The sequence below is a fragment of the Thalia democratica genome, chromosome 5 (assembly GCF_965202585.1).
Source record: "Thalia democratica chromosome 5, ktThaDemo2.hap1.1, whole genome shotgun sequence".
In the NCBI taxonomy this organism is placed as follows: Eukaryota; Metazoa; Chordata; class Thaliacea; order Salpida; family Salpidae; genus Thalia; species Thalia democratica.
In genome coordinates this window covers 79,914,462-79,938,920 of record NC_139169.1, presented here as the reverse complement: position 1 = coordinate 79,938,920, position 24,459 = coordinate 79,914,462, and the positions used below count along the sequence as shown (strand labels likewise).

Here is a 24,459-nt window from a genome sequence, read left to right as displayed (position 1 = left end):
ACATAAATTGATGTAAGTAATTTTAATAGGACTTAACTTAACTGAACTTTAAAACTGACTATTAGGTAAACTCAAATTTTAGAAATCTGATAAAATGAAAACCTTTCTTAGCTAAGTTGAATCAAACTTAGAGCTAAGTTAAGTAATTTAGTCTTTAGACTTGTTGAACTTCAAGTGTATTGTTACTAACACCTGAAGTTTAGAAAACGTACAATAAGTCAAAAACAATGTCAAGAAGGTAAAATTTTTAATTACATTTGTAAATATAAATTAAAAATATGCATTAGTTTCAAAATAGAAGTAATTAGTAGAACTTTTTTTTTCTTTTTATCGAAACTTAACATGAAAAAAGAGTAAGTTTTTTTTATATATTCAAGTGTAAGTTTCAAACATATATCGTCAATTTATGAAAAAATTTAAAATTTCATAGACAACGAGATAGCAGAGTTAAAAAACTATTTAACTAAAATCTACAGATATAGTAAGTTTAACTTATCTGAACAGTTTTCTGACAAAGTTTTGTATTTATATTTCTCAGCTTGATTATTTGTCTGCTGAAACTTGAACAATCTGATTATTATTTCTTTCTAAAATTAAAATAAGTAGAGTATTAGTTTATTAAAAACTTGGTTTTTTTTTTAATTCGTTATACTATAGAAAAGATAAAATAACATGAAGTCAAAGAGAGAGCTAAAATAAAATAAAAGACAATTTAAAATTTTCACTCTTGTTTAGTAAATTTTTGCTTTGCAAGATAATTAAGAATTTTCTATGCGTTGCTTTATAAGTTAGTTAAATAAAAGCTAAACGTTGTATGCATTTGTTTTTGATTTACTGTTTATGTTTGAAAATAAAAAACAGATACTTATTATTATATAAATAACCAGTTTTTTATTTGTTTTTTATTGATTAGTGAAAAAAGTATTACTTAAGTAATATACTATCGTCGAACTGCAACTTGCCAAAAAAATAAAAACAATATTAATAATAAATAAAATTATTAAGTAAAATACAATTTTTAAATTACTCAAATTAAACTTTACTTCTATGTTTTCAATTTAATTGCAATAATGTTTACTTATTAACTAACATTTTACAGTATTGTTGTAACATTAAGTGAGTTTAATAAATTAGAAAATTAATAATACCTTTCAGTCACAATCTCAGTCCTTTTATTTTAAAACAACTGACGGTTTTTGAACGCATTATTAGTACGATACGGAAAGTATACTTAAAGATCAGTCTGATTTTTATGTTTGCGGAGTCAGCAAGTTTTAAAAAAAGTAATTGAGAGTCTGCATCTGTAATTAACAGCAATTTTTACTGAATATATTTTTGAAGCTGTAATAAAAGTACCTAATGTAGACAAAAGTAGACAATGCTTTGTTTATGTGTAACTATGAAATCTATCACTTGGAGAAAATTATATAATTTTAAATCTATATTTGTTGTATGGGGTTGACCACTAAGTTTTGGTTTGCAAAATTCAAAATTTTTTAAATCCGTCATTAGGACATCTACACCATTAAGCCACCTCTTGAAACAAAGTGGTGGCTATGTGGAAGTTTGAACATTATTGATTAAAGATGTTAATTTAAGTAAATTTTTTCGGAGATCATATAATTCATTCAATTAATAAAGTAGCATTAAAAAAAATAATAATTCATGATTTTTTTTTTTATGTATATGTTTATCAGTATGGCTATTTAAGTTTTCATTTACAAACGTAGAATTTGAAAGTTCGTACAAAAAAGTTTAGAGTTGGGTAAATAAAAAATCTGGAAAAGCCTGGAACCTTTGATCAAAATCGTTAACTAAAAAACTTGAAACTTTAAACTATTTTTTATATGTAAAATAATGAAGTTTAATTTCCATAAAAATAAATATTATACAAAATTTATTAATTGTATACTATTCAGAGTTCTATTTATTGTTTAATATGTTACAGTATTTTCGGTAATTGTATAATACTATAGAAAATATTTTTCTACCACAAGTTTATTTTTTAAATAAAATGCGACAAAAAAAAATTGCATTTGAAAAACCAAGAAGCAAATCAGAAAACTTGGAAATAATTTAAAAAATAAGTGACCACCCTGTTTTAACATACAAGTTTTATGGGAACGGGTCACTTTTGCACAAGGGACTCAATCATGAGTTAAAGATTTGCAAGTTTTTTAATAAAGATATAATAAAATGGATATTTAAATAAAACATTCACCCGCTTGCAAAATATGTATACTGATCAGTTTTTTATTTTGTAAATATATAAAAAGTTAATAAGTTTTTTTCTTATTTATTTTGATTTTTGAATAAACATTACATAGTAAATACCTTAATTCGCTGTTTAATTTCAAGACATATGTTTTAGTAATTTTGTGGCATAACTTACTCACAATGAAATAAATATTTTTATGTTATACGTGTATTTAAAACTACTTGCAGATTGAAAACAATGAAAAATCCACATCCGGGTCAGCCTAAGCTGCTCACCGGCGGAATTCTCAGGGATTACCAGGTCACCGGTTTCCAGTGGCTAAAAGTTTGATGATTTTTATTTTTGTTTATTTATTATAACGTCAAATTTACAAGTTAAGCGTTAAATTAACTATGTGAAATTGTAAATAAAATCCAACTTATTGTTTATTTCAGTGGCTTAAGGTTTGTTTAATTGTTTTTATATTTTCAATGATAAAGTGCGTTGTAGTTATTTTGAAAGCTTAAATTCAAAAAATAAAGAAAATTAGAACTGATTTGTTGTATTAATAAACGGATTAATAACTGGATTTTATTAACTTATATTTTTTTTGCAATTTGTTTTTATCTTACTATAAGACTAAATAGTAATCTAATTATGTCAAACTGGCTTTTATTTTACTATTTATTAGATTTTTTAAGGATAATTTTTGTTTATATTAGTCCGAAAGTATAAAGCTACATAAAACAATAGAGGTAAAATGTTAACAATTTATTTACTGAATTTTAATGGTGTGTTTTTTTTTAATTTTTATTTGTAGTAAATGATAAATAAAATAGAATTTATGTTTTTGCTTACAACTAATAATGACTTGATTTATATTTAACATTTTGTTTTTTTATTATTTGAATATATTTAGTTAATCTCAAAATCAATAAACTTTGAGTTTTATTTAACTTAGTTTTAAGTATAAATGCTTTTTACGTATAATAAATTGCTTGTTTTTTTAATTAGTCAGCAAGCTTCGTATACTGCACTTATGTAAATTTTCCATAGCTTTAACTAATTATTAGTTTTATATTTATTGCAACTACTAAGGACAATATTAGTGTAAAATGGTAGAAAAATGTGATACTTTTACAAAACGTAATAAGAGGTCCTACCGAGACTTGAACTCGGATCACAGGATTCAGCGTCCTGTGTGCTAACCATTACACCATAGGATCGCACGCTAAGTTGTTGTTAACAGCAATTAAATAGCTAATACATCGCACTTGCGAATATGCGGCTTTTATGACGTAACAATGCCTTTAAAAATACGTGCTTGTCGAAGTATACAAGTGGCTTTAGGGGTATGATTCTCGCTTTGGGTGCGAGAGGTCCCGGGTTTAAATACCGAACGAGCCCGTTTTGTTTATTTTTTAATAAAATTAAAAGCTAAAATTTTAAAATATAATATAATTTTAATTTTTTGCTCTCATTGCTAACTAACCGATATAAAATTATTAAAATGTTAATAGTAAGCCTTTAATTTTACTTTAACCATTTAGCCTAGCATTAATAAAGAACTGGACGTATACACTATATTAGTATTTGCTAAAGCCAGCAAGACTTAAAACGATAACAATATAAGAAAGCAAAATACTGAATTAATGGAACAGTTATTGTAAAAAAAATTCATTTGTTATATTATAGGAGAAAGTAAAAAACGTTGAAAATAAATAGATTAAATAAATTTCGAGAAAAGATGGACATAATATTTAATGAAATTAAAAACTTTGTACAAAAAATGTACTCAATCATAACGGTTAATAAATAAAATTAGGAAAACATCAGTTAACAGATTTGTAAAATATTTTTAACTAGTTTTGAACAAAAAATTATCTGTTTGTATTTTACAACATAGTTTGTATGTAATTAAACATTTACAAATAAAATTTTAAATAATTATTTTAAAAAATAAAAAAATCTAGATTTTATGGGAACACGGGGAAAACGGCATCCTCACCGACGAGATGGGTCTGGGGAAAACCCTGCAGTGCATCGTCATGGTGACCAAGCTGATGCAGTCGGGCGTGGAGGGGCCGTACATGGTTGTGGCCCCGTCGAGCACCCTGGGAAATTGGTACCAAGAGTTTCAGAAATTCTCGCCCAGCGTCAGTTTGTTTGTGTAAAATTAAATTTTGTAAACATGGTTCTCATAATAATGATTTCTGAAATCTTCAACAATGTATACCGGACGTCGGTTTACCTGGAAAAACCTTGAAAAACCTGGAATTCGACAACTTAGGCAAAAACAACCTGGAAAAACCTGGAATTTGAGAAATTTTGAAAAAAACCTGGAATCTTGATCAAAAAACCTGGGAAAATATAAAACTTTTAATAATTTTAATATTTTCAGTACGAAAATTTCAAACTGACACAAAAAATCTATCATATAAATAAGATTTTTTTGTCATCATCAAAAATTTTATTTATTAAAAAACACATTTTAAGTAACTTTATAGCATCTTTTATATGTTTTTGTACTATTTAACACAGTTTTTTATATAGAAATTAACGTAAAACTAAAAATAGACCCAAAAATATTTACTTTTAAAAACTTGGAAGAAATTTAGAAAACCTGAAAAATATTTTGAAAAAACGAAAGGCAACCCTGATAAAATTTTATTTAGTAAATATGGTTCTCATTACCATGATAATGAAAAATTGAAAAAGTGTATTGAAATTTTCAACAATATGTACCGGACGTCGGTTGCCTCTTTTCCATGTATAAAATATATTTGCAGAAACGTAGCAAGCTACGTGCCTGTCATGTACAAGATACCTGGGTTCGGGACAAGGTTTCAATGTACAACTCAGGTTGTCCAGTGTGTTTGTTTTGCTGTTGGTTGTCAAGACAAGTTTTGTTGTTTCTAAAAATCAGTTGAAGTTTTTAGTTTTTTCAGTAGTGTCGGTTTAGTTTAAAACGTTTGAAATTTGTAACAAGCGCTTTTCACAGTTGGCAATATTGTTGGCCTCTTGAATGAGCAATAATTTAAAAATAGACAATTCTTTATGCTAATAAAACGCCAGGATTGCTATTTTATGGGTTTCGCTGAAGCAATGTTTACAAAACTCGTTAAGTGAGTAGAATCTTTTAATTATTTGACTATGCAAAAATGTTTGATACAATGCCTAAAAAAATAAACAAATCTTTCAGTTTTGATTAGAGTATAAATAATTGCTTTAACATTTTTTAACAATTATTAGTAGTTAAAAAATTAAAATTAAGCAACAGTTATTACTCTCTCTTATAAGTCCGTATATAGTGTTTCTGAAATGAATAAACATAAATTTTTAAAGAATTAATAACAAAGAAAATTAAATAAACTACATTTTAGAACAAAATAGATAAATAAAGAAAGTACATATTATGTTTTAAAAACTTTTGATATGAAAACAAAACTATAAGCGATTCCATGTTAATAAATCCTTACAACTGAAATGATTAATTTGTTAAGGTTTTATGTTGTAGTGTTAGTATTTTTGTTTAACCGGTATTGTAGCTAGAGTTATTATTTACTAATTAAAAACTATTTAAATTAACCTTGAGTTAAAAAACAATACTTCTTATCTAGAACCTGTGCTAATTTTGAAACTTACAATCGCTTATAAACTTAAAATGCGTTAATATGTATAAAAAATTTTAATGGTCGGTTAAAAAGTATTAACTTTTCGAAAAGCTTCTATTTTTATGTTGTTTAGATAAGTTTTATTTATCTTTGAGTTGGTTTAGTGGTTTTTACTAATGCTATCATGATTATTAACAACTAATCTATAACTATTCAAAAATTTAAACTTAAGCGTTTGCTAACAAAGATCCGAGCGAAACAAGTTCACTGTAATATATAATGATAACAAATTAAACAGCATTCTTTCTTTATTACACTAACACATGTTTCTGTGTATTAACGGGTTAACACACTTCAACTGAGCTATGAAAATCTAGAAAAAATCGGTTAACCCGTTAACACATAGTAACATGTGTTAGTGTAATAAAAAAAAATAGTTTAAATTGTTATTATTAAATAGTTTATATTCATGATAACAAAATTAATTAATAGATTTGTCTATAGATTTCTATTTGACATAACATTCAGATATTTTTCTGAATGTCTTGATTAGTGAGATTAGTTTTATAAACGCAGTACTATATATGGGTTCAACAGGTTCCATAGTGTAGCGGTTATCACGTCTGCTTCACACGCAGAAGGTCGCGGGTTCGAGCCCCGCTGGAACCTTTTTATTCAAAGGAAAATATTATTAGGTTAATTTCTAGAGGTTCTACATTGCTTATTTACCCATAAACTATGTTAGTTCCATATATTTTAAAAGATTAAAATACCTAACAACCTTTTAAAGTATAAAAGTTGGGGCTCAAAGATTTAGCTAGTTTAAGCTACGGATGCAAGATTACTGTAAGAGTTCTCTTTCATATTTTTATAACAAGTAATCAATTGAACTCATGCAAAAGGGTTGATCATGCCAATTCGATCATCAGACCACAGGTTTCGGTAGACTGAGACCGGTTTCGTCCTTATTGGACCAACTTAATAAGGACGAAACCGGTCTCAGTCTACCGAAACCTGTGGTCTGATGATCGAATTGGCATGATCAACCCTTTTGTTTAATTTGAGCTTGTCTCACGGCAAACGAAAGTCCGGACTTGTTCTGCAGACTTTCGCCAATTTTGTTGATTGAACTCATGCATGTAGCAGTCAAAATTTTTGATTTCCTTAAAAACTATTGTACTTAAATCTTTCAATTATTTGAAAATATGGTTAAAATATTTCATTCAGTTTGGTTTTGAAAAGTAAAAGGTTAGAAACATACACAAAGAACAGTTAAATAATTTTCAACTACTGTTTTTGATGGTATTATGCATCATTAAAGTTTATAAGAAACAAGATATTGATAAGCTTTGTTGGTTTGATACTATAAAGCAAAACAAAATTATTACTAAAGCCTAAATTTTAAACCCTAATACTAAATGCGTTTAGTAAAAACACAGGGCTAACATTTTGTTTTCTTAATTATTTTTTGGAATAAGACTGCAATAGTATATATCTTACTTTTTTAACCAAAATTTTTCTTTTTAGTTCCAAACAAAAGTTTAACTTGATAAATTTAAAAATATTCACAGGTTATATTAAGATTACTTTTAGTTGTAAAACAACAAAAAAAATTTACTTTCGTAAGTCGACTGGGCAAACCTTTTGAGATTTTTTGGTAAATGCATACCAGTTAAAGATTTGATAATATTCTGAGTTTAAATCTCGGTCGTGTCTTGTTTTTCATATTGTCAAACTAATTTGTATTATTACGTCATAAACGTTAGCAAAACTCAATATAAACGCAATATTATTGATTTTATCGTAGCCTCGATGGCGCAGTAGGCAGCGCGTGAGTCTCATAATCTCAAGGTCGTGAGTTCGATCCTCACTCGAGGCACGGTTTTATTTTTCATTCTAGTTAAACTGGCTACGCTAAATATTTGTTATATAAAAATTAAAAACAGTAAATGCTATAAGTGTTTCATTTACTTAATTTAAACATTTTATAACATTTAAGTATTATAGGCATGTTTTTATTATAATAAAGTAAATACATTTTAAAACATATAAATAAAGCTGTTTGTCAATATACGGTTGTTTACCAGATTGGTCAATTGTAAACTTCCAAGTTAAAAATGTATGATCAAAACTTAACAAACTAATATACATAATAATAGATGAATTGTTTGAGTATAACTTCTTGTAAAAATTAATTGAGTAAGATTCATAAATTCCCAGTATTATTTAACATTTAAAGCAAAAAAAACGTTAACAATATTTGTATAATACAGGTTAAAAAAACTTACCTTGTGTTTTTATCAAAGTTTAAACTAGTGATGTACCGGACTCACTATCCGGGTCCGGGTCCGGCCGGATATTGCCATTTTTGTCTGATATCCGGATCCGGCCGGACTCTAATTTGAAAAAAAAGTCCGGATCCGGTTCCGGCCGGATTCTAATTTGAAAAAAAAGTCCGGGTCCGGTTCCGGCCGGATTCTAATTTGAAAATAAAGTCCGGATCCGGGTCCGGCCGGATCCTAACAGAGATCCGGCCGGACCCGGATCTAGTTAGTAAAAAAGAGCATACTGAAAAGTATTTTTTCAAAAACAAACCCTGTGTAAATTAATAAGAATCATTTTCGTCAGTTGAAATTAAACACCTACCGTGATTGGCTCATTTTGTACACGTGACTAATTTAAATTTGTTTACATTTAAACTATGAAATAAACATTTTATAAATGCAACTCTTTACATATGTTGTAAAATTGAAAACTTTAAAATGAATACTTGCATTATTTATTGTTTAAAGTTGAGCTCAGAGAATATTTAGATTTAATACGGTTAAATGTACGAGCCAATGAGAATCATATGACAAAATGTTTCAAACTAAATACTGATGCAACAAAACATCCGAACATGATAGGCAGTTTATATGTAAGCAGTTAGTTAGTTTGGTGTGCAGCTTGAAGCAACAAAATATCTTGAACATTTTTGTTAATGCTTATTGTAAGTAGTTTTTGTTTTAAAAGTGAATATTTCAACTGGTGTTTAATTGTTTAAATATTTAAGCCAGGTTTATAGTTTAATAGTTTATAAAAAATTTTACAGTTTCTTCTTTACTAAAAGTTTTCTTTAATTTTTAGTTTATTGTTTTAAGCCTTTTGATATAGATTTAAATAGCTTCCAGTTTTTAAAGTGTTACCAAAGTAATTAATAATTTTGCATATGCTAGTATTTCTTGTTGTGTTTTATATAAAAGATTCATCACTCAAAACTGTCGTGTCTGATTATAGAAAGTAGTCTCAGTTAGAATTTAGTATATGTTAGATATTAATTAAATAAGGTAGGATTTAATTATGATGGGTAGTACTAATAAGTTAAGTGTACACAATCAGTCCACAACTTTACTACCAAATTGTCAACCTTTGCTAGCTGTTCTACTGATTATTAGATTAAAGTAATTTTTTCAGTTTTTAAAAACCTCATTCTGACTCAGGCTTGTTTATACTCACTCTAGCTAGTTTTATTGACTTAAACAGTGGCAACCCTGCTAGTTTCAAAATTTTTGGGAATTTTAGAAAATCTTGGACTGCCTCAGGCTAGTTTAATTTTTTATAAAAACTCAGGCCAGTTTTCTTTTAAATTTTGAATGAGTTTGAGCTGATCCAGTTTTCAATATTAGGTAATTTTCTAGTGTATTTTGTTCAAGAACTTGATTTCAGATTTTTAATTGTAAATAACAACTAAATTTGTAAACCTTGTGGCTAGCTGTTCTACTTATTATTAGATTAAAGTTCTTTTTTTCCAGTTTTCAAAAACCTCATTCTGACTCAGGCTAGTTTACACTAGTGATGTAGCGGACTCACTATCCGGGTCCGGCCGGATATTGCCATTTTTGTCTGATATCCGGATCCGGCCGGATTCTAATTTGAAAAAAAAGTCCGGATCCGGTTCCGGCCGGATTCTAATTTGAAAAAAAAGTCCGGGTCCGGATCCGGCCGGATTCTAATTTGAAAAAAAAGTCCGGGTCCGGATCCGGCCGGATTCTAACTTGAAAAAAAAGTCCGGATCCGGGTTCGGCCGGACCCGAAATTGTGGGTCCGGTACATCACTAGTTTAAACACACAATTGTTGCTTAGAAATATATAAACGCTGCTATCATCACCATGACAACAGCTGCGATGGCCGAGTGGTTAAGGCGATGGACTTGAAATCCATTGGGGTCTCCCCGCGTAGGTTCAAATTCTGCTCGCAGCGTCTACTTTTTAATTGAGTGATTAGTTTAGAACTTTAGACGTTTTATTTTTATAATGCAAAACCTAAAAAAGAACTCATACTTTGTCTAACTTGTATTATGTGCAACAAAATTAAATTAAAATATAAATTCTCATGCTGTTTTAGTAAACTGTTTTAAAGGTTACAAAAGAAACTATACCTTTTATAACAGCTCAAAACATATGTTCTACACTTTTCAGTAAAATATCAAAAAGTGCTCCTGGTGAGGCTCGAACTCACAACCTCCGCATTTCTCCGATACTATCATATAAGTACGGCGCGCTAACCGATTGCGCCACAGGAGCTACGCACGCAGCTAGGCAACCACTAGGTTTAAATCATACCTTGTATGAATAAACAGTTATTGATTCTAATGCAATGTAAACATGTGGTTATAATGTTATGAGATACTTTAACTGTTAAAAGTTACTTATCATTGTTTTTAAAACATAAATGTATCAGTATCACATGTTAGTAATAATTTTTATTTTATATATAATAAACAAATGCATTCTTAAATTTGTACTTGATACTAGCAGTTTTATATATATATATATACACTAAAAGTTATATCTCATATACGGAACAGTCTTACAAGCATATTATTTTTACATAACCAAATAAATGAAAATTAATATATATATACATAAAAAAATAATGTGATAATTCAAACTTAATATTTTTCAACAGAGCCCACTTGAATAGCTTTTAAATAATTTATTATGAAAATTCAATTTTAATAATTTCAGAACATATGTTTCATAAAGACAAAAAAAGATTTTTTTTTTATCTTCAGATGGTTTAATTTGAAATAAAAAGCGAATTTTTTTTTGATTTATACTGTTGTTTCATATATGAAATATTTCTATCTTATACATGAAACAGTTCTATAAAACTGTTATTTATTACATAATTTTATATTTAGCTCCAATTCAACTTTTCCAGGATAATTGACCAAAACTTTAAAAATAACTAACAATAAATATATATACAAAAAAAGATTATATGAAAAAAAAGATATAGAAGTAAAACATACAAATTAAAATTTTGCTTGGGACAGATGTTTCTGCGTTTAATACGCGTCTTCAGCCAAGTTTTATTCAATGAAAATCAAACTTCTAAGTACAGCAATAAAGTTATACAAAATTATGTATTACGTAATAATAGAATAGATAGTTGATTTTAGACAAAATTATTAACAGAGTTTTTAGATAATTTGTTTACGATAATGTATGCAGCCAGTTTGTAATTCGTTTCTTTTGTTTAGAGATTCAGATTTATTAACTTTTAAAATATCAATTTTTTCCGCATTGCACAATTTACATCCGTTTTTTAAGCTATATTTATTTTTCGTTCTTGTTAATATTACACACTGAATTTTAAAATTAGCTTCGTTATTTTTCAGTTTCCAAATGTACTGCGATAAAGTTGTCGTATTTTTATGTTTTTCGTGTTTGAAGCTGTACTTGTGCTTTGTGTAGCGATTCTTGAACGATAGTCCAGTCGAGCCAACATAAAACTTGGTTTGGTTTTCAGTTATAACTGTCGCTTTATATATAATATTTTCCATTAGGCAACTTCCATTTACCGGGCATTCTTGTTTTTTGCAGTCACACATTCGCCTCTCTTTGCCCTGCGTGTCTAACATCTTTCGATTGTGTGCCAACATAAGTTGTTTCATGTTTGGCATGCAGGACTATATATATATATATATAAACAAATTATACAGTAATCTTCCTTTATTGTACCAACATATGTTTCAACCTATAATTTATTTTTTTAGATTCTTCTTAGTGAAGCAAAAACACATCCAAATCATATGGACTTGAATGAATCTTACAATATGACCAAAAAAATGTGGTGTACTGCCTACCCCTACATTACAGTAATTATTATATATATATATATACTGTTAGTTACATTTTAAGTTTTAGTCAATACTTCTGGACAAGTTGAATTAGAGCTAAGTATTAATTATGTAATAAATAGCAGTTTTATAGAACTGTTTCATATATAAGTTAGAAATATTTCATATATGAAACAACAGTGTAAAACTGTTGTATAATATATAATTAAATGTATATATATTTAAATAATTAAAAATTCAAAAAAATTTGCATTTTATTTTAAATTGAACCATCTGAAGATTAAAGACAATCTTTTTTGTCATGTTTTTTTTATGAAACATATGTTCTGAAATTATTAAAATCGTATTTTCCTAATAAATTATTTAAAAGCCCTTCATGTGGGCTCTGTTGAAAGTGATTAAGTTTGAATTATCACATTATTTTCTATACATATATGTACATATATATATATATATATATAATTTATTCAAATGGCGATTTTAAAAATTCTGGAACATATGTTTCACAAAGCTTTAATTTTTCATAAAGCTTTGATCATCAGCCAGTTAAATTCAAAATACAAAGCACTGTACTAAACAAAGATACAAAAGTTATGCAAAAAAACAAAAAACAGTATGACGTAATATTGTACATTACAAATATTCAGTACAAAAATCGATCTACCTTCTAACTAATTAAACAACTAAAATTTACGAAAACAACAGTTAATTGACTATAAAATGCTTCAAAATTTGTTGTGTTTTAAAAGAAGCTTTTTTATATGTCGACAAGACGATATGAATTCGCTTCGCTTATTTAAACAACCTTCCTTTTTTAACGCATACATAACGGCTGTTGATTCTTTTAAGCACAGCCTACAAACAGGGTTGTTACCATCTGCTATTGGCTGTGCTCTTTTTATCACCTCCCAAGTTAATTTAAAATCAATGTTTTTGCGCTTAATGCAGATGGTAACAACCCTGTTTGTAGGCTGTGCTTAAAAGAATCAACAGCCGTTATGTATGCGTTAAAAAAGGAAGGTTGTTTAAATAAGCGAAGCGAATTTATATCGTCTTGTCGACATATAAAAAAGCTTCGTTTAAAACACAACAAATTTTGAAGCATTTTATAGTCAATTAACTGTTGTTTTCGTAAATTTTAGTTGTTTAATTAGTTAGAAGGTAGATCGATTTTTGTACTGAATATTTGTAATGTACAATATTACGTCATACTGTTTTTTGTTTTTTTGCATAACTTTTGTATCTTTGTTTAGTACAGTGCTTTGTATTTTGAATTTAACTGGCTGATGATCAAAGCTTTATGAAAAATTAAAGCTTTGTGAAACATATGTTCCAGAATTTTTAAAATCGCCATTTGAATAAATTATTTAAAAGCCCTTCAAGTGGGCTCAGTTGAAAGTGTTTACGTTTAAACATTTACCTTATTTTATATATATATATATATATATATATATATATATAGAAATAACATACACAAAATAAACTTTTGCTTGGTACAGCTGTTTCTGCGTTTAATACGCGTCCTCAGCCAATATTTTATATATATATATATAATAAGGCTAATATTCAAACTTGAACACCTTTTACTGAGCCCACTTGAAGGGCTTTTAAATAATTTATTGAAATGACGATTTTAAAAATACTGGAACAAATTTTGAAGTAGTTTATAGTCAATTAACTGTTGTTTTCGTTAATTTTAGTTGTTTGATTAGTTAGATGGTAGATCGATTTTTGTACTGAATATCTGTAATGTATAATGTTCAATTCTTACGTCATATTGTTTTTGTTTTTTTGTAAAAATTTGCATTTTTGTTTACCAAAGTGCTTTTTATTTTAAATTTGAACTGGCTGAAGATTAAAGACAATCTTTTTTGTCTTTATGAAACATATGTTCTAGTATTTTTTAAATCGTCATTTCAATAAATTATATATATATATATATATATTTATTTATTTATTTGATTATGTAAAAATAATATGCTTGTAAGACTGTTCCGTATATGAGATATAACTTTTAGTGTATATATATATATATAAAACTGCTAGTATCAAGTACAAATTTAAGAATGCATTTGTTTATTATATATAAAATAAAAATTATTACTAACATGTGATACTGATACATTTATGTTTTAAAAACAATGATAAGCAACTTTTAACAGTTAAAGTATCTCATAACATTATAACCACATGTTTACATTGCATTAGAATCAATAACTGTTTATTCATACAAGGTATGATTTAAACCTAGTGGTTGCCTAGCTGCGTGCGTAGCTCCTGTGGCGCAATCGGTTAGCGCGCCGTACTTATATGATAGTATCGGAGAAATGCGGAGGTTGTGAGTTCGAGCCTCACCAGGAGCACTTTTTGATATTTTACTGAAAAGTGTAGAACATATGTTTTGAGCTGTTATAAAAGGTATAGTTTCTTTTGTAACCTTTAAAACAGTTTACTAAAACAGCATGAGAATTTGTATTTTAATTTAATTTTGTTGCACATAATACAAGTTAGACAAAGTATGAGTTCTTTTTTAGGTTTTGCATTATAAAAATAAAACGTCTAAAGTTCTAAACTAATCACTCAATTAAAAAGTAGACGCTGCGAGCAGAATTTGAACCTACGCGGGGAGACCCCAATGGATTTCAAGTCCATCGCCTTAACCACTCGGCCATCGCAGCTGTTGTCATGGTGATGATAGCAGCGTTTATATATTTCTAAGCAACAATTGTGTGTTTAAACTTTGATAAAAACACAAGGTAAGTTTTTTTAACCTGTATTATACAAATATTGTTAACGTTTTTTTTTGCTTTAAATGTTAAATAATACTGGGAATTTATGAATGTTACTCAATTAATTTTTACAAGAAGTTATACTCAAACAATTCATCTATTATTATGTATATTAGTTTGTTAAGTTTTGATCATACATTTTTAACTTGGAAGTTTACAATTGACCAATCTGGTAAACAACCGTATATTGACAAACAGCTTTATTTATATGTTTTAAAATGTATTTACTTTATTATAATAAAAACATGCCTATAATACTTAAATGTTATAAAATGTTTAAATTAAGTAAATGAAACACTTATAGCATTTACTGTTTTTAATTTTTATATAACAAATATTTAGCGTAGCCAGTTTAACTAGAATGAAAAATAAAAGCGTGCCTCGAGTGAGGATCGAACTCACGACCTTGAGATTATGAGACTCACGCGCTGCCTACTGCGCCATCGAGGCTACGATAAAATCAATAATATTGCGTTTATATTGAGTTTTGCTAACGTTTATGACGTAATAATACAAATTAGTTTGACAATATGAAAAACAAGACACGACCGAGATTTAAACTCAGAATATTATCAAATCTTTAACTGGTATGCATTTACCAAAAAATCTCAAAAGGTTTGCCCAGTCGACTTACGAAAGTAAATTTTTTTTGTTGTTTTACAACTAAAAGTAATCTTAATATAACCTGTGAATATTTTTAAATTTATCAAGTTAAACTTTTGTTTGGAACTAAAAAGAAAAATTTTGGTTAAAAAAGTAAGATATATACTATTGCAGTCTTATTCCAAAAAATAATTAAGAAAACAAAATGTTAGCCCTGTGTTTTTACTAAACGCATTTAGTATTAGAGTTTAAAATTTAGGCTTAAGTAATGATTTGTTTTGCTTTATCAAATTAACAAAGCTTATCAATATCTTGTTTCTTAAAAATATTTAATGATATATATTACCATTGGAATCAGCAGTTGAAAATTATTTAACTGTTCTTTGTGTATGTTTCTGACCTTTTACTTTTTAAAAACAAACTGAATGAAATATTTTAACCATATTTTCAAATAATTGAAAGATTTAAGTACAATAGTTTTTAAGGAAACTAAAAAGTTTGACTGCTACATGCATGAGTTCAATTGATTACTTGTTATAAAAATATGAAAGACAACTCTTACAGTGATCTTGCATGCGTAGCTTAAAACTAGCAAAATCTCTGAGCCCCAACTTTTATACTTGAAAAGGTTGTTAGGTATTTTAATTTTTTAAAGTATATGGAACTAACATAGTTTATGGGTAAATAAGCAATGTAGAACCTATAAAAATTAACTCTAATAGTATTTTCCTTTAAACAAAAAGGTTCCAGCGGGGCTTGAACCCGCGACCTTCTGCGTGTAAAGCAGACCTGATAACGGCTATACTATGGAACCTGTTGAACCCACATATATAGTACTTCGTTCATAAAACTAATTTCACTATTCAAGACATTCAGAAAAACATCTGAATGTTATATTAAATAGAAATCTATAGACAAAGCTATTAATTAATTTTGTTATCATGAATATAAACTATTTAATAATAACAAATTAAACTATTCATTTTTTATTACACTAACACATGTTACTATGTGTTAACGGGTTAACCGATTTTTTTCAGATTTTCATAGCTCAGTTGAAGTGTGTTAACCCGTTAATACACAGAAACATGTGTTAGTGTAATGAAGAAAGATTGCTGTTTAATTTGTTATCATTATATTTTACAGTGAACTTGTTTCGCTCGGGTCTTTGTTAGCAAACGCTTAAGTTTACATTTTTGAATAGTTATAGATTGTTTGTTAATAATCATTATAGCATTAGTAAAAACCACTAAACCAACCCAAAGATAAATAAAACCTATCTAAACAGCGTAAAAATAGAAGCTTTTCGAAAATTTAATACTTTTTAACCGACCATTAAAATTGTTTATACATATTAACGCATTTTAAGTTTGTAAGCGATTGTAAGTTTCAAAATTAACACAGGTGCTAGATAAGAAGTATTGTTTTTTAACTCAAGGTTAATTTAAATAGTTTTTAATTAGTAAATAATAATTCTAGCTACAATACCGTTTAAACAAAAATACTAACACTACAACAAAAAACCTTAAGAAATTAATCATTTCAGTTGTAAGGATTTATTAACATGGAATCGCTTATAGTTTTGTTTTTATATCAAAAGTTTTTAAAACATAATATGTACTTTCTTTATTTATCTATTTTGTTCTAAATGTAGTTTATTTAATTTTCTTTGTAATTAATTCTTTAAAAAATTATCTTTATTCATTTCAGATACACTATATACGGACTTATAAGAGAGAGTAATAACTGTTGCTATTTTTAATATATAACAACTAGTAATTGTTAAAAAATATTTAAGCAATTATTTATACTTTAATCAAAACTGAAAGATTTCTTCATTTTTTTAGGTGTTCTATCAAACATTTTTGCATAGTTAAATAATTAAAAGTATTTTTAAAGGATAACTTTGAATATTGTATGAAGTTAAAAACTCCTATTATATTAATAATTTTATTTCATCCTAGATAATAGTACATAGTGCTTAAAGAAATTTTAATCTTTTAATTAAAAAACAAAACGCTGCAAGCAGGATTTGAACCTACGCGGGGAGGCCCCAATGGATTTAAAGTCCATCGTTTTAACCACTCGGCCATCGCAGCTGATGAAATGGTGATGATACAAGCAAATATATACATATAATGCTAAGCAACGGTTTGACTACAGAGAAATTTTCGCGTAATTCAACCTTTACTTACAAAACACGGTCAATTCAAACTTCTAAAGAATTATAAAAATCTTGCGTTTTAAAATGATTTTGAAATAGAATAGTATATACATACTAAATTTCTTATTATTAACGTAGAATCTGGTAAGATGGCAAATTAAATAAACTAAAAGTGTCCTTTCAATTTTGCTTTACTTTTTAATATTACGTAAATTAAGCTTTACTTTTCCAACAAGGTTTTCAAAACACATTTTCACTACTGCCCACATGACAGAAATTAGATAATAATCAAAGTTACAAAATGTTTGATAATAATTTAATATGTTATGAATTTCAGCAATTAATAAACTTGCAGTTATTATATTTTAAACAGCTTAAATGGCAGTTTCAAAAAGTTAGTACAAAAAAGTCACATTTAACTATTAGGCTTAACCTTAGCAAAGTAAGTTTAACAACTTATTCTGTAAATTCTGAAGTTAATACGACAAAAAAAGCGTCGTCGGCAGGATTCGAACCTGCGCGGGCAGAGCCCAATTGATTTCTAGTCAATCGCCTTAACCACTCGGCCACAACGACTTGCAATGGAGGCAAATATAAGCGTTTATATAATCTTGCTGCTGTTCGTAGATTACAAGAGTAAAGTAAATATCATATGCTTTTAAATGCAAGTGAATACCTTGTAAATATCATGCTTTTAGAGCTAATAAGTAAGAAGTTGATATACTTGTGTTTGTGCATTCCACTACTTTTATGACGTAACAATTGAATTATATTTAGACAGTACCACTTACTACACTCATATCTTTTAAGTACTGCTATAGCTCTTTTATAACTTGAAACTATGTTCAGTTACTTATATTGATAGATAGTTAAATGATACTTATAACAGTGCAATTAAATAATTTATAATATGCATCTAAAAAAATAATATACACTGTTTTCAATGCTGTTATTAAAGTAATACTTACTTAGTAAACTTATATGATTTACTGACAATAAAGTTTGTATAGTTAACCTTCTTACATTTTAAACTTAATAAATTTTATTTAAGTCGGCTTTAACTTATTATTATGCCAAGTCACTTTTTAAATAAAGGTAAAAATAACACAAAAACTGTTTAAGTACTAAAAAAATTATATTAGTTTCAAAGCTTACCATATTTTAAAAGCCATAGACATCAATTTGTTTACAAATTTGTTTGATTCAGTTTCTATTAGCAAAGTCACTAATCTACAGTTGTAGTTGATTTGTAATTTTTATATATTAACAAAAAAATGATGATTTAACAAAATTTATATTCATGAAAAAAAATTAACGTATAGTATGTAGTTTTTGTTATTTTTCTGTATATTAGCTATTAGTAATGCTTTACAACGGAGAAAACGTAAAAAAAATTATAATGAAACAATATATTTAAATGATAACAATTAAAATAAGTTAATTGATCATTTTTATTACAGTTACCTGTGGTGTTAGGGGTAGTTTGTTGAAAAATATTTAAGTGTTTATTGATATTAATTATAGTAGCTTCCAGTGATGCCAATAAAGAAAAAATATAAAAAAATTTGAAAATAAAAATACGTTTTTAGCTCCCAGTGATGTTGAAAGTTAGTTTAAGTCTAAAAAGAAATGTTAATATTCAAATTAAATATTATTTTCTTAATTTTTAGCTCCCATTGATCCAGTACAACGGAGAAAGTGTCGAAAGAGCTCACCTGATGAGAAAGTTCATGCGAATGCAGAACATAGATTACAATTATGACGTCATACTGATTACGTCATACAGCACTATGATGTCAGATTACGACCTACTCTCTGTTAATTTTATTTTGAACAATATAATATTTTTTTTATGTATTTTAGTTTTAAAGTGGTAGTTTCTATATTTGTATAAAATTTTCAAATTCGATGGTTGTCTAAATAAAAAAAAACTTTTGGGTAAAACTATATCAGGTATTTAAAATATTAAATATACAAAAACTAAACTTAAAATTTTTGTTGATTCTGGATAAGTGTTTGCTTTATTTAAATTCTCTTGCTATTATATTCATTAATTCTAAAGTTATGTTGAACTACTTTTTATAACTTTTAATTGAAAAAGATTAAACTTTTTATAATGAAAAAAAGAACTGAAATTTTTAGTTATAAATAGATATAAATTTCAGTTTTTGAGCATCAAAAATTGCGAAGTAAAATCAAAAAAGAGGAATAGGAGTGCAGTACAAAAAGGTATTTGATATTTATTTGATATTATATTTTTAGATTAAACTATCAAAATAAATGGATTAATGTGTGTTTTTTTATTTTTGCTAAAGTTATAGTTAACAATTTTTTTAAAATCAAACTTTTAATTTTATTTATGGTAACTAATTTTTGTTTTAATAAGAAAAAGTTATACCATACGAACACTAGTTTTTCTTAACATAATGACTGTTTTACTTAATAATTTAGTTGCACTAAAAGAACTTAATAACTTTATAAACGGTTTATTTATCTGAAAATTTTACACAAATTAACACAATATCTAGTAAAAATGAATAAGCTAAGTAACTGCAATCAAGTGTTATAAAGAAATGATAGTTAGTTAAAAACGTTCTAAAACAATTACTAACCTTTTTATAATAAATAAAAAATATACATGTTTTGATTTTAAGAAAAAAAATATGTAATAAGAACACAAATTTGTTTTTATTTTATTTTTAGATTTATTTAAGCACTGACGAAGTTTTTGACCGAAACTTAAAAAATAAATTCTTGAAAGAATAAACTCACAATTAAAAAATATTAAAAACAGATACTACCATCTTAAAACTGAACAATAACATTTTAAAAACAAATGCTAAGGTTTTAACTTAAATATAAAAATTTATCAGTAAACACTAACATTTCATAAACAACTTCTCTAATTTAAAAAACAAATATAATCATTCTAAAAACAAGCACCAACATTTTAAACACAAAAACTGACATATTAAAACCCATCACTATCATTTTTCTACAGGTATTAAAATTAAGAAATCATACTAAAATTTTAGAAACATATATTTAAACTTAACTAAATCAATATCAGTTTATTAAAAACAAATATTAACATTTTAAACACAAATAGAAAGAGATATTAGAAAGAGATGTTTAAACTTTAAAATTAAATAGTAAAATTCTAAAAACAAATATTACATTTATTAATACATTCAAAAACAAAAAGTTATATTTATAAAACCAATACTTACACTAAAAAAAAAAAGTACTATTGTAAAATCAGAAATTAACATTTAATAAACAAACACTAAAATTTTTAGTACATATATTAACATAAATAAAATAATTATATTTAAATTTCATATATTTAAACTTTGAAAATCAATATTAACTAACTAAATAAATAATCAATCAATAATAATCTAAAATCAGTAACTAATATTTTAATGCCAAATAGCAAATTTTAAACATAAATAATAAAGTCCTAAAAACAAATATCAATTTTATTTTTAAACAAACACTAATATACTTAATATAAACGTAAACAAAATAAACAGATACTGTTGTAACACAAATAAAATTCTGGCAATAAATTAAAAACCAATCAGAACATTTGATTAATTTATTTTTAACAGATACCCCTAAGAAACAAACGGAATTAAATCTCGGTAATTAAGTAATTAACTTATCTGAACATAACATGATGATGACATTAAGAAAGTGTTGCAACCATCCTTACTTGATATCCTATCCGTTGAAAAATAATGATGAATTATTAGTAAGTTTTATTATTTACTTAATATCATATTCATTAAATAGTAATGATGAATTATTAGTAATTTTTACTATTTGTATTATTTTATTTCATTTTCATTGAAAAATAATGATGAATTATTAGTAGTGATGTACCGGACTCACTATCCGGGTCCGGATTCGACCGGATATTGCCGTTTTTGTCTGATATCCGGATCCGGCCGGATCTTGATTTGAAAAAAATATGCTGGTCCGGTTCCGGCCGGATCCTAATTTGAAAAAAAAAATCCTGATCCGGTTCCGGCCGGATTCTAATTTGAAAAAAAAGTTCGGTTCCGGCCGGATCCTAATTTGATAAAAAGTCCGGGTCCGGCCGGATCCTAACAGATATCCGGCCGATTCGGATCTAGTTATTAAAAAAGAGCATACAAAAAAGTATTTTTTCAAAAACAAACCCAAAAACAAAAGTAAATTAAAAAGAGTCATTTTCGTCAGTTAAAGTTAAACACCTACCGCGATTGGCTCATTTTGTACACGTGACTAATTTACATTTAAACTATGAAATAAACATTTCAGAAATGCAACTCTTTACCTATGTTGTAAAATTAAAAATTTCACTACCAAGTTGTCAACCTTATGGCTAGCTGTTCTACTTATTATTAGATTAAAGTATTTTTTTCAGTTTTTAAAAACCTCATTCTGACTCAGACTAGTTTATACTCACTCTAGCTAGTTTTTTGACTTAAACAGTGGCAACCTTGCTAATTTAAAAATTTTTGGGAATTTTTGAAAACCTTAGGCTGCCTCAGCTAGTTTAGTATTTTATAAAAACTCAGGCTAGTTTTAAGATTTTTTGAAAACTCAGGCCAGTTTTCTTTTAGATTTTGAATGCGTTTGAGCTAATCCAGTTTTCAATATTTTGTGATTTTCTAGTTAATTTTGTTCAAGAACTTGAATTCAGATTGTTGTTTGTAAATATTACCTAAAATTGGTCAATTTTGTGGCTAGCTTATCTACTTATTATTAGATTAAATTATTTTTTTCAGTTTTTAAAAACCTCATACTGATTCAGGCTAGTTTGTACTCACTTTACAGGGTTTCCATATCCCTAGATTTCTCTAGATTTTACTTTTTTTTAGTGCTGGACCGATTTTTATGATATATATATATATAATATAACATAATTTTTTTTATAAAGTATATTTCTATTTTAAAGTTTCAAGATAAAAAATGCAAAGTTCAAAAACTAGAATAAAATTAAAATACTACAGATTTCTTTTATTTTAGACTTATTTTTCTGATAATTTTCCCCTAGATTTTTGTTTTTTTTTCCCTAGATTTTCTATCTGAAATTTTGGTGAGAACCCTGACTCTTGCTAGTTTTTTTTGACTTAAACAGTTGTAACCCTGCTAGTTTGAAAGTAGACTCACTATCCGGGTCCGGATCCAGCCGGATATTGCCATTTTTGTCTGATATCCGGATCCGGCCAGATCTTGTTTTGAAAAAAATATCCGGGTCCGGTTCCGGCCGGATCCTAATTTGAAAAAACAACCCGGATCCGGTTCCGGCCGGATTCTAATTTTAAAAAAATGTCCGGATCCGGTTCCGACCGGATCCTAATTTGAAAAAAAAGTCCGAATCTGGGTCCGGCTGGACCCGAAATTGTGGGTTCGGTACATCACTAATTATTAGCAAGTTTATGTTTTAGAATAAAAGCTTTAAGGCCAATATATATGTATATTGTTTTTTTTTATGTTTTTGTTATAACCCTAAGTTGTTGTGTTTTGCATCCACTCAAAATTTTTGATAAGTGATTATTAATGTGTTTTTTAATTAATTCTTTTAATATGAAGTACACTTTGTAATTAAACTTTTCGTTTTAATAAAAATAAACAAAACGGGCTTATCCGGGATTTGAACCCGGGACCTCTCACTCCCAAAGCGAGAATCGTACCCCTAGACCAACGAGTTACTTGTAAATTTCGACAAGCGCGTAAATTTATAGCATTGTTACGTCATACATGCCGTAAATTCGCGAGCGCGTTGTATTAGCTGTATAAACGCTGTTAACATCGTTTCAGCGTGCGGTCCTATGGTGTAATGATTAGCACACAGGACTCTGAATCCTGTAGATGTAGAACCTATGTTTTATTAAAAAAAAAACTACATAGTTTTAATTAAGTTTTGTATGGCATTATGTTAATTTAATATTGCGTTTAATAAATTTTATTGAAACCAAAGATTTTATTTACAGTTAGTAAATATGCTTATATGATTTGATATAGTAGTTTGTCTAGTCAAAAAGCTTTTTAATTTATTTTTTAGATAGACGATGGTATAGTTGAAAATAGTGGAAAATTTATGTTATTGGATCGAATGCTTCCAGTTCTTAAACAACAAGGACACAAAGTTTGAAATGTTTGTTTATATAAAGTTTTAAATATTTAAAACTTTAAATATTGATTAGGTTTTTAAATCGTGTTCTGAATATTTTGAAATACTTGCTCACATTAATAGTGTGTGATTAATTTACAACAAATAAATTATTTAAACCAATTAAACAGTATTTTACTAACAATAATAAACACTTTTGAAAACTTTTTAATACTTTTAAGTAGTTATATTAAGCCATATGATACGAATTAAGACATTTTGGAGGAATATCTTACTTTATTATATGTCTTTTTTAGGTACTTATATTCAGTTAAATGACCCGTATTTTAGATGTTTTAGAGGAATTTTTAGATCTGAGAAGTTACAATTACGTAAGATTTGATGGAAGCACTAATCCAGATGACAGATTTGTTTTGGTTTGTTTGATTGATTGTTATACTATAAAATAGTTTACAAAAAAATTTATATTTATTGCTTTTATATAGATTTTTCTATCATTAACAGCTTAGTTAAGTGGTCAAAAATTAAAGTTTAAATTGAAACATCTGTTTTTAAATATGTTAATATTTATAAAACAAATGAAGCCCTGTGTTTTTAATTTTATATATTTCTTAATCCAAGATTTTCTAATGATAAATAATTGGAACAAAAGTACATACATACATGTGATTATGTACAATGAAAATAAAACCGTTTGTAAAATTAAAATTAGATATTGTAACAAAATTTAAAAAAATTAAGGTATTTTTCATCAGGTGGATTCTTTCAACAAAGACAGAAATATTTTCATTTTTCTTCTTTCAACTAGAGCCGGAGGTCTTGGAATTAATTTGACTGCAG

At 27.1% G+C, this 24,459-nt stretch overlaps 9 non-coding genes across 9 annotated transcripts; 4 read left to right on the top strand and 5 right to left on the bottom strand.

The window, feature by feature from the left end:
- Positions 1-6,407: 6,407 nt before the first annotated feature.
- On the top strand, positions 6,408-6,480 carry Trnav-cac (transfer RNA valine (anticodon CAC)). Its single transcript has one exon. It is a non-coding gene; the product is annotated as a tRNA-Val (tRNA).
- A 1,137-nt stretch (positions 6,481-7,617) lies between these two features.
- Trnam-cau (transfer RNA methionine (anticodon CAU)) lies at positions 7,618-7,690 on the top strand. The gene has a single exon. It is a non-coding gene; the product is annotated as a tRNA-Met (tRNA).
- Positions 7,691-9,969: 2,279 nt separating this feature from the next.
- On the top strand, positions 9,970-10,051 carry Trnas-uga (transfer RNA serine (anticodon UGA)). Its single transcript has one exon. It is a non-coding gene; the product is annotated as a tRNA-Ser (tRNA).
- Positions 10,052-10,284: 233 nt separating this feature from the next.
- Trnai-uau (transfer RNA isoleucine (anticodon UAU)) lies at positions 10,285-10,374 on the bottom strand. Its single transcript is given in 2 exon segments — positions 10,285-10,320; positions 10,337-10,374. It is a non-coding gene; the product is annotated as a tRNA-Ile (tRNA).
- A 3,835-nt stretch (positions 10,375-14,209) lies between these two features.
- On the top strand, positions 14,210-14,299 carry Trnai-uau (transfer RNA isoleucine (anticodon UAU)). The gene is given in 2 exon segments: positions 14,210-14,247; positions 14,264-14,299. It is a non-coding gene; the product is annotated as a tRNA-Ile (tRNA).
- A 233-nt stretch (positions 14,300-14,532) lies between these two features.
- Trnas-uga (transfer RNA serine (anticodon UGA)) lies at positions 14,533-14,614 on the bottom strand. The gene has a single exon. It is a non-coding gene; the product is annotated as a tRNA-Ser (tRNA).
- Positions 14,615-15,102: 488 nt separating this feature from the next.
- Positions 15,103-15,175, bottom strand: Trnam-cau (transfer RNA methionine (anticodon CAU)). The gene has a single exon. It is a non-coding gene; the product is annotated as a tRNA-Met (tRNA).
- Positions 15,176-16,069: 894 nt separating this feature from the next.
- On the bottom strand, positions 16,070-16,142 carry Trnav-uac (transfer RNA valine (anticodon UAC)). The gene has a single exon. It is a non-coding gene; the product is annotated as a tRNA-Val (tRNA).
- A 1,844-nt stretch (positions 16,143-17,986) lies between these two features.
- Positions 17,987-18,068, bottom strand: Trnas-aga (transfer RNA serine (anticodon AGA)). Its single transcript has one exon. It is a non-coding gene; the product is annotated as a tRNA-Ser (tRNA).
- Positions 18,069-24,459: the final 6,391 nt, after the last annotated feature.